The 10255-nt window shown below is 42.7% G+C and overlaps 2 long non-coding RNA genes across 2 annotated transcripts; one reads left to right on the forward strand and one right to left on the reverse strand.

The window, feature by feature from the left end:
• The first annotated feature begins 984 nt into the window (after positions 1 to 984).
• On the forward strand, positions 985 to 2168 carry LOC129849618 (uncharacterized). The gene is made up of 4 exons (XR_008758672.1): positions 985 to 1250; positions 1376 to 1436; positions 1547 to 1617; positions 1790 to 2168. It is a non-coding gene; the product is annotated as an uncharacterized LOC129849618 (long non-coding RNA).
• A 6720-nt stretch (positions 2169 to 8888) lies between these two features.
• On the reverse strand, positions 8889 to 9711 carry LOC129849617 (uncharacterized). Its single transcript, XR_008758671.1, has 3 exons — positions 9273 to 9711; positions 9078 to 9174; positions 8889 to 9004 (listed from the first exon to the last, which is right to left on the reverse strand). It is a non-coding gene; the product is annotated as an uncharacterized LOC129849617 (long non-coding RNA).
• Between the last annotated feature and the right edge of the window lie 544 nt (positions 9712 to 10255).

Genomic DNA, 10255 nt, shown 5'->3' on the forward strand with positions numbered 1-10255 from the left:
GATGGAACCGACAGACTCCGCTCTGGACGTCTGTGGGTAGCCAGCAGGTTATCCAGCCAACTAAAAATGGCATATCAGTTTGGATACTGTAATATTCATGTGTAAACATACTGAATAATAATTGGATGCATTTTACCGCCATATTATACTGTGCTATGATTGGTTAAGACCACCCAAATGGTTAGGTCATCGTCAGTTTGATGCTGGTTGGCGATACGTGAACATTCCAGTTATAGCTAGCTAATAAAGAGCTACTTTAAGAAATATCCTGTAGTACTGCATTTTATTATTTTGTACAAAGCGTGCAAAACAAGGCTGCAACTGGGACAACACTTCGTTTTTGCAGGGAGGTGTTGTAAGGGGCTTAATACAGTTGTATTCCAGCCACTAGGGGGTACTCTGGTGAAGCCCATGGGAAATAAAGATATATAGTTTAAGTGAATTGGGAAGAGTACGAATGAAAAACTAAAGAAAGACTGTAAACGGCCGTTACCTGTGCTAACATGATTCAAAGTGAGGTAAACCATAGTTTTCGCGTTGTAGTTTATATGATAAGCTCATTGGAAGGGTAACATACACAGGATGTACATAAATGGGCATGAACACATGACACAGAAAATAAAATATTGACAATTAGAAATTCAAAATGCATCTAAATATATTTCGTTCTGTCTATGGAATACATTAAAAAAAATTGTTAAAAAAAATATATATGTATAAAATATACTTGTCTGTACAGTAAGTAAATGAATCCTACAGACGAAGAACCATATATGTGACAATTTTTCAATTTTAAGATAATCAGTTATTTTTATATTATTCATTGTGTGTACCACATTAGGTGTTTTATGGTTGACAAATAATTCACCATACCCATATCTTCCAACAACAATTGATATTTTTTTGTTATTTCAAAAAATAGTAGCACGCTTGCATGAAGGTGTGGTTATTTACAGGCAATTTCTTATATGCTATGTAGGTGCATTTGTTACTTTTTGTCAAAATAATTGTTCTGACAGCAATTTTTTCCCCGACAGAGAAGGAAGTCAAAGCGGACACCTACGAAGATGTCATCTCAGGTAAGCAGCACTGGGCTGTATTGACGTATCCTCATATCTCAGTTATTGTTTTCTTTACTTTCAGAGAGCAAGCTGACCAAGGGGGTCGAAAATGTAGATATTGCCAGATGTTCACTGTGTGAGGACCAGGCCGTGGAAGCTTTATTGCTGGCAAAGTGTCCCTAACCAGAGGTAATTAAACTGTTCTGTGTTATTTTTCTCCATCTCTGCCTGTCTTGGTGTACATGGAATCTGTCTCACATGCATGAATTTAAAGAAAAACTTACGATGTCAGCTGCTAATTTTCTGATTTACAGCCATTTTCACTGGACTATCTGTTGCTGCTAAGTCATGGGTTAGCCTTGCAATAACCAAGTGGTGAGACACCTATTGGCATTATCTTCTATTGTTTGTCCTCATGGGTCTGTTTTTCAGCTTAAAGTACTCTGTAGCCACTCACGTCATCCCTCTCCCCCTAAATCCTCTAGGTTATATCAGCTGTTATTTTGAACCTCTCCCGCATCTGAACTGGCTGACAGAGGGCACAGCCTGATCATAGGTGAGATGTCACTTGGTTGAGTCAACAGGAAGTATAATTAAAGAGATGCTTTACATTGAAACCCCAGAGTTAATGATCCAAGGTCAGTTTTGCATTTCACCTCCTGATTAGAGATGACTGACCGTGTTAGACATTAAAAAAACAAGGCTTAATCATGCTCTCTCGTCTGCAGGTATGTTTTGATGTGAGAGGAATCCAGTCCCGACAGCGCAATTGTGATGAACTGAGAGAATATTAGGGTAGCACTGTCATTCAGGAATCATATGCTATCTGCCGCTGTTCTTACCTCTCTACCCACCTCATCTTCTAATGCACACCATATGTGCATTGAAGTACAGATCTGCCTACCATTTCTTTTTTAACTAGGCAAGTCAGATAAGAATGACGGCCTAAGAACTGCCTTGTTCAGGGACAGAAGGACAGACCTTGTCGGCTCGGGGATTCGATCTTGCAACCTTCCGGTTACTAGTCCACCTACCCGCCCAAGATTGAACTTGTATTTATAATATTACAATTAAAATGCACTTCTTTCAATAAAGCGTTTCACATTCTCCACTGGTTGAAATACTATCCTGTGTCCGTCCACAGATTAATGGAGTTAAATGTGCATAGGTTTTTTTCTCTCTGTATATATGAATTACAGATCAATCATGTTTAGTCTATTGTATAGTTACAATGTGTAATCATTGATATCCCAGGAGCAGTAAACACTGTTGAAGTGTATAATTGTAATACATGCAGACACCGCATCATTTAAATAATGGCATTTGATATGACTGAAAAATACTGTCTCAGTCATACCTGAACCGCACCTTTATTTGCCAAGGAAGAGTACATGACCGGTGAATATATTCAATGTACAGACTACAGTACATGTGTATATAGGACTTGCATCCATGGCACATTAAAGTTATATTCTACTCTAGGCTTCATTAATGCCATTCAGACTTGAGGTTCATAGATTGGTATGAATATTAGTTCAGAACTTTATGTTTTAGGGTCCATACCCAGATCGGCTACATAGTTCTTTTTAACCCGACACAATAAGCAAGTAAATAGTTAGCTAGCTATGTTACTTCAGCTGCATTGCAAGGCAAGCTTACACAATTGTGCAGTCAATGCGTTTGTCTCTACATTAACACATTCCTCTCAAATTGTACATTTGCTTGACTCGTTAAGACGTCAGCCATCTTCGTTGAGCGCCACAAGGCAACGGTGGCTCGCGTCAAAATTCGTCATCACAAAGCCTTTGTACCCAAATGCATTATGAGTGCTGTCGTGGCAATTTCCTGTATTACCAAATGAGGAGAGTTACAAACCACACACCAGTCAGAGTTATACTTAAACTTCATCTTTAATAATATGAGCTTTACCAAAGCCCTGTGACTTTCAACAATTCACTATCTATGAATTGTTGAGAGTTCCAAGATATTGGCAACTGAGATCTTTTATAGCAAAGATATACCCCTCTCAACTTACATGACGAACCACAGATCTTAGGAAAACTTCACAAAGGGCCTTTTACTTGAGAATGGAGTATCCCTTAGGCAGATTGCATTTGCTATAAATTAGCGCTCAGTTTGGTCTCTAAAACGAGGTTCTAATCTCGTTCCTGGTACTTCATAGTACCAAAACATTACATCATCCAAGGCATAACTCAATATACTAAGGAGCATCAAAAGTCGTACTATAAATTCTCAGACAACACAAAGATTCCTTAATGCCCTTCCAGACTCCCTCTGCCTACCCAAGGACGTCAGAGGACAAAAATCAATTAACTACCTAACTGAGGCACTCAATTTAACCTTGCACAATACCCTAGACGCAGTCGCACCCCTAAAAACTACAAACGTTTGTCATAAGAAACTAGCTCCCTGGTATACAGAAAATACACGAGCTCTGAAGCAAGCTTCCAGAAAACTGGAACGGAACTGGCGCCACACCAAACTGGAAGTCTTCCGACTAGCTTGGAAAGACAGTACCGTGCAGTATCGAAGAGCCCTCACTGCTGCTCGATCATTCTATTTTTCCAACTTAATTGAGGAAAATAAGAACAAGCCGAAATTTATTTTTGATACTGTCGCAAAGCTAACTAAAAAGCAGCATTCCCCAAGTGAGGATGGCTTTCACTTCAGCAGTAATAAATTCATGAACTTCTTTGAAGAAAAGATCATGATCATTAGAAAGCAAATTACGGACGCCTCTTTAAATCTGCGTATTCCTCCAAAGCTCAGCTGTCCTGAGTCTGCACAACTCTGCCAGGACTTAGGATCAAGAGAGACACTTAAGTGTTTTAGTACTATATCTCTTGACACAATGATGAAAATAATCATGGCCTCTAAACCTTCAAGCTGCATACTGGACCTGCTATAAAGAGCTGCTTCCTGTGCTCGGCCCTCCTATGTTGAACATAATAAACGGCTCTCTATCCACCGGATGCGTACCAACCTCACTAAAAGTGGCAGTAATAAAGCCTCTCTTGAAAAAGCCAAACTTTGAGCCAGAAAATATAAAAAACTATCGGCCTATATCGAATCTTCCATTCCTCTCAATTTTAGAAAGCTGTTGACATGACAAACAATGTATACAAAATGCTTTAGTCTGGTTTTAGACCCCATCATAGCACTGAGACTGCACTTGTGAAGGTGGTAAATGACCTTTAAATGGCGCAGACCGAGGCTCTGCATCTGTCCTCGTGCTCCTAGACCTTAGTGCTGCCTTTGATACCATCGATCACCACATTCTTTTGGAGAGATTGGAAACCCAAATTGGTCTACACGGACAAGTTCTGGCCTGGTTTAGATCTTATCTGTCGGAAAGATATCAGTTTGTTTCTGTGAATGGTTTGTCCTCTGACAAATCACCTGTACATTTCGGTGTTCCTCAATGTTCCGTTTTGGGACCACTATTGTTTTCACTTTATATTTTACCTCTTGGGGATGTCATTCGAAAGCATAATGTTAACTTTCACTGCTATGCGGATGACACACAGCTGTACATTTCAATGAAACATGGTGAAGCCCCAAAATTGCCCTCACTAGAAGCCTAGGTTTCAGACATAAGGAAGTGGATGGCTGCAAACTTTCTACTTTTAAACTCGGACAAAACAGAGATGCTTGTTCTAGGTCCCAAGAATCAAATCAAATCAAATCAAATGTTATTAGTCACATACACATGGTTAGCAGATGTTAATGCGAGTGTAGCGAAATGCTTGTGCTTCTAGTTCCGACAATGCAGTAATAACAACAAGTAATCTAACCTAACAATTCCACAACTACTACCTTATACACGCAAGTGTAAAGGGATAAAGAATATGTACATAAAGATATATGAATGAGTGATGGTACAGAACGGCATAGGCAAGATGCAGTACATGGTATAGAGTACGGTATATACCTATGAGATGAGTACTGTAGGGTATGTAAACATAAAGTGGCATAGTATAAAGTGGCTAGTGGTCCATGTATTACATAAGATGGCAAGATGCAGTAGATGATATAGAGTACAGTATATACATATACATAAGAGATGTGTAATGTAGGGTATGTAAACATTATATTAGGTGGCATTGTTTAAAGTGGCTGGTGGTACGTTTTTACATAATTTCCATCAATTCCCATTTTTAAAGTGGCTGGAGTTGAGTCAGTATGTTGGCAGCGGCCGCTAAATGTTAGTGGTGGCTGTTTAACAGTCTGATGGCCTTGAGATAGAAGCTGTTTTTCAGTCTCTCGGTCCCTGCATTGATGCACCTGTACTGACCTCGCCTTCTGGATGATAGCGGGGTGAACAGGCAGTGGCTTGGGTGGTTGTTGTCCTTGATGATCTTTATGGCCTTCCTGTGACAAAGAGATCTTCTGTTGAATCTGACAATTAATCTTGATGGTTGTAAAGTCGTCTCAAATAAAACTGTGAAGGACCTCGGCGTTACTCTGGACCCTGTTCTCTCTTTTGACGAACATATCAAGACTGTTTCAAGGACAGCTTTTTTCCATCTACGTCACATTGCAAAAATCAGAAACTTTCTGTCCAAAAATGATGCAGAAAAAGTAATCCATGCTTTTGTTACTTCAAGGTTAGACTACTGCAATGCTCTACTTTCCGGCTACCTGGATAAAGCACAAAATAAACTTCAGTTAGTACTAAATACGGCTGCTAGAATCCTGACTAGAACCCAAAATTGTTATCATATTACTCCAGTGCTAGCCTCCCTACACTGGCTTCCTGTTAAGGCAAGGGCTAATTTCAAGGTTTTACTGCTAACCTATAAAACATTACATGGGCTTGCTCCTACCCCTCTTTCCGATTTGGTCCTGCTGTACATACCTACACATACGCTACGGTCACAAGACGCAGGCCTCCTTATTGTCCCTACAATTTCTAAGCAAACAGCTGGAGGCAGGGCTTTCTCCTATAGAGCTCAAATTTTATGGAATGGTCTGCCTACCCATATGAGAGACGCAGACTCTGTCTCAAGTTTTAAGTCTTTACTGAGGACTCATCTCTTCAGTGGGTCATATGATTGAGTGTAGTCTGGCCCAGGAGTGTGAAGGTGAACGGAAAGGCTCTGGAGCAACGAACCGCCCTTGCCGTCTCTGCCTGGCCGGTTCCCCTCTCTCCACTGGGATTCTCTGCCTCTAACCCTATTACAGGGGCTGAGTCACTGGCTTACTGGTGCTCTTTCATGCCGTCCCTAGGAGGGGTGAGTCACTGACGTGATCTTCCTGTCTGGGTTGGCGCCCCCCCCCCCTTGGTTTGTGCCGTGGCGGAGATCTTTGTGGGCTATACTCGGCCTTGTCTCAGGATGGTAAGTTGGTGGTTGAAGATATCCCTCTAGTGGTGTGGGGGCTATGCTTTGGCAAAGTGGGTGGGGTTATATCCTTCCTGTTTGGCCCTGTCCGGGGGTATCATCGGATGGGGCCACAGTGTCTCCTGACCCCTCCTGTCTCAGCTTCCAGTATTTATGCTACAGTAGTTTGTGTCGGGGGGCTAGGGTCAGTTTGTTATATCTGGAGTACTTCTCCTGTCTTAGCCGGTGTCCTGTGTGAATTTAAGTATGCTCTCTCTAATTCTCTTTCTCTCTCTGAGGACCTGAGCCCTAGTACCATGCCTCAGGATTACCTTGCTGTCCCCAGTCCACCTGGCCGTGCTGCTGCTCCAGTTTCAACTGTTCTGCCTGCGGCTATGGAACCCTGACCTGTTCAACGGAGGTGCTACCCGTTCCAGACCTGCCGTTTTCAACTCAGAGACTGCAGGAGCGGTAGAGATACTCTTAATGATCGGCTATGAAAAGCCAACTGACATTTACTCTTGAGGTGATGACTTGCTGCACCCTCGATAACTACTGTGATTATTATTATTTGACCATGCTGATCATTTATGAACATCTTGGCCATGTTCTGTTATAATCTCCACCCAGCACAGCCAGAAGAGGACTGGCCACCCCTCAGCCTGGTTCCTCTCTAGGTTTTGGCCTTTCTAGGGAGTTTTTCCTAGCCACCGTGCTTCTACACCTGCATTGCTTGCCTTTTGGGGTTATAGGCTGGGTTTCTGTACAGCACTAAGATATCAGCTAATGTAAGAAGAGCTATATAAATACACTGCTCAAAAAAATAAAGGGAACACTTAAACAACACAATGTAACTCCAAGTCAATCACACTTCTGTGAAATCAAACTGTCCACTTAGGAAGCAACACTGATTGACAATAAATTTCCCATGCTGTTGTGCAAATGGAATAGACAAAGGTGGAAATTATAGGCAATTAGCAAGACACCCCCCAAAACAAGAGTGATTCTGCAGGTGGTGACCACAGACCACTTCTCAGTTCCTATGCTTCCTGGCTGATGTTTTGGTCACTTTTGAATGCTGGCGGTGCTCTCACTCTAGTGGTAGCATGAGACGGAGCCACACAAGTGGCTCAGGTAGTGCACTTCATCCAGGATGGCACATCAATGCGAACTGTGGCAAAAAGGTTTGCTGTGTGTCAGCGTAGTGTCCAGAGCATGGAGGCGCTACCAGGAGACAGGCCAGTACATCAGGAGACGTGGAGGAGGCCGTAGGAGGGCAACAACACAGCAGCAGGACCGCTACCTCCGCCTTTGTGCAAGGAGGTGCACTGCCAGCGCCCTGCAAAATGACCTCCAGCAGGCCACACATTGTGTTGTTTAAGTGTTCCCTTTATTTTTTTGAGCAGTGTACATTTGATCCCATCTCAAGTGAACCTCCTCTTCTCCCCACTCCTGGACAAGCTCACTGAGGGTAGTGACTTGCGCACAGACATTGTTGAGACAAGAGATAATTGGTTTCCCCTTAATCACGCCATCCCTTCACATATGAAGACAATGTTCCATTCTGACGTCACCCCTCTCTGGGCCCCAAGTGACTGAGCCCTAGCTGAGAAGGGAAACGTGCAACTGTATAGTCCAAAGGGACACATTCTAATGATAACTCACATAAGCATATTATGTAAATGAAACATCCTATTTATCCATGTTACCCAACTAATTCATCCTCCAGTGCGCCAATTCCCCCTTGTGGTCTGGAGCAATCCCGCGGTGCAAGCTCGCAATTTTAAGGAGGAACTGCTGCATCTCTTCAGTCCCCGCTGTTCCGTAAGGTGTTTCTTTAAATCTGATCCTGATGCGGAATAGATTGCAACGTATTCATGACTCTGTACCTTCCGTAGTCCGGACTTGGCGATTGGTAAGAGACCTCTGGTGGCATGTCTTGTGGGGTATGCATGGGTGTCCGAGCTGTGCGCTAGTAGTTTTAAAAACAGACCGCTCGGTACATTCAGCTGTGAACACTTCTTACAAAAAACAGGTAGTGAGAAAGTCAAGCTCTCCACATTTGAGATGTACATGCATATCATTAAAGAAAGGTCCATATTTGGATGGAAACCAAGCTAGTGAGAGGTATCAAGTAAAGTTGTAATTTCAGTTGAAAATTCCCAACACTGCTGTGCTCCCTGGGGCCTGCAGCCAACCACAGCCCTGCTGGCCTCACAAACCACCATCTGCTATAACATTGAGTCAGTTCTTCCTACTGGACATTGGAAAGCTTTTGTTTTGACACCCATTGTTCGTCCTAGATGGGAAATTGGTGTGGATGGTTCAGAGTTCCATGCTTACAAAAGGGTTGATTGATACACATCAGATGACAAGCCTACTACATCCACTAAAGTACATGCGCCTTGGTGTTATACGCAAATCAGATACAATTAAGGTAGCTCCAACGGTTAGGATTGTTGCCACGCAAGTAAAGCAAACGTAATTGTTATATAGAACACTTTATTTGACATGTTAGAACAAGACATTACACCCAAAGAATGTATCCAGAAGAAACATAGAAATGAGGCTCCTCAAAGAGGTCTTTGACATGTCGTTGACCTGTTGAGAGAGAGAGAACCTATTAGTTCAGTTATGGTCTGACAGGGTCTGGAAAGCATAAAACAAGACCTACCTCTTTTCAAGTTGTCCTGATTCACACATTGTCCACTACAGGGGCCGCCAGAGGGACTACTGGCGTCACAGATGACCACATCACAATGGACGAAGACCTAGGAATCAAAGATTTGATGGTGTCAGATAAATTTAAATAAAGGGATGATTGCCACTCACAAAATTAACCTAAAGATTGTTGGGTGAACTTTGTTACCTGGCCACTCGGCTCAACCGCATCCTCGACGAAGGAAAACATATAGACCTCAAAGCGTTTGACGTGAGGGGGGGAAGTGGACCCTGGCGTCAGCTACCACCGGGTGGAAGACTACACGGTACGGATCCTCCGGGTTCTCACAACTGCCAGTGTAGAGAGAGGGACTAAGTTAGGAACAAGAACACTAAACCCCAACCGCCTTGTGTACGAAGTCTTATGGTGGTGTCATGACTGTCCTGTGAGGATCAGATCAATTTACACCGTGTTGTAAATGACAGGAGAAGTGGGTTCCTTCTCCCCCTCCAGTATGAACTAAAGGAATGTCTTTGTTAACAGGCTTTTCCCACCAAAACTCTTACCCCTCCTAAATTCACCTCGGTCTTGAAAAACACCCAACGTATTTCATATACAATGTAAAGACTCGAGACTTCCTACCTGTAGTGTGAGCACTTTTCTAGTTCCAGTATTTCCTTTTTAAAAAAACATGACATTCTTTTTCTATCTCTGACCAGTCTTATGTTTGAAATATTGTTCCAGTATTCACTTTTGAACGTATTAGAGAAACTCCTAGAAAATGTGCATAGTAAGTAGCCATGCCACAAGTGACATCAGAGAGCGGGTCAGACTGACAGAACTGTCCCCGGCGGCCAGAGTGCATAAAAGGATTGGCAACTGAAATTAACATTAGACCAGAAAACCGTCAGTCGCAAGCTACACATTTGAAACTTCCCTAAACGCACCTTCCTAAGGACGGCGAGCTGCAGCTCATGTCCAAAGTGGTCCGAAACCTGAATACCAACACGAGGGAGAATAAACACCCCTCAGGCAGACAGTCACTGGTACAGCCGATTAGCTGTTTGAGCCAAGTACCTAGAAAAGCTAACTTCAGTGGGACCATTCTGCTACTATATCCAAACCATCCTACTCTCATCACCCACTGAGGAATCAGCGACAGGGTTGATTAGCCCATCTTCCAGAATGAG

This window comes from Salvelinus fontinalis, unplaced genomic scaffold, assembly GCF_029448725.1.
Source record: "Salvelinus fontinalis isolate EN_2023a unplaced genomic scaffold, ASM2944872v1 scaffold_1574, whole genome shotgun sequence".
Lineage (NCBI taxonomy): Eukaryota > Metazoa > Chordata > Actinopteri > Salmoniformes > Salmonidae > Salvelinus > Salvelinus fontinalis.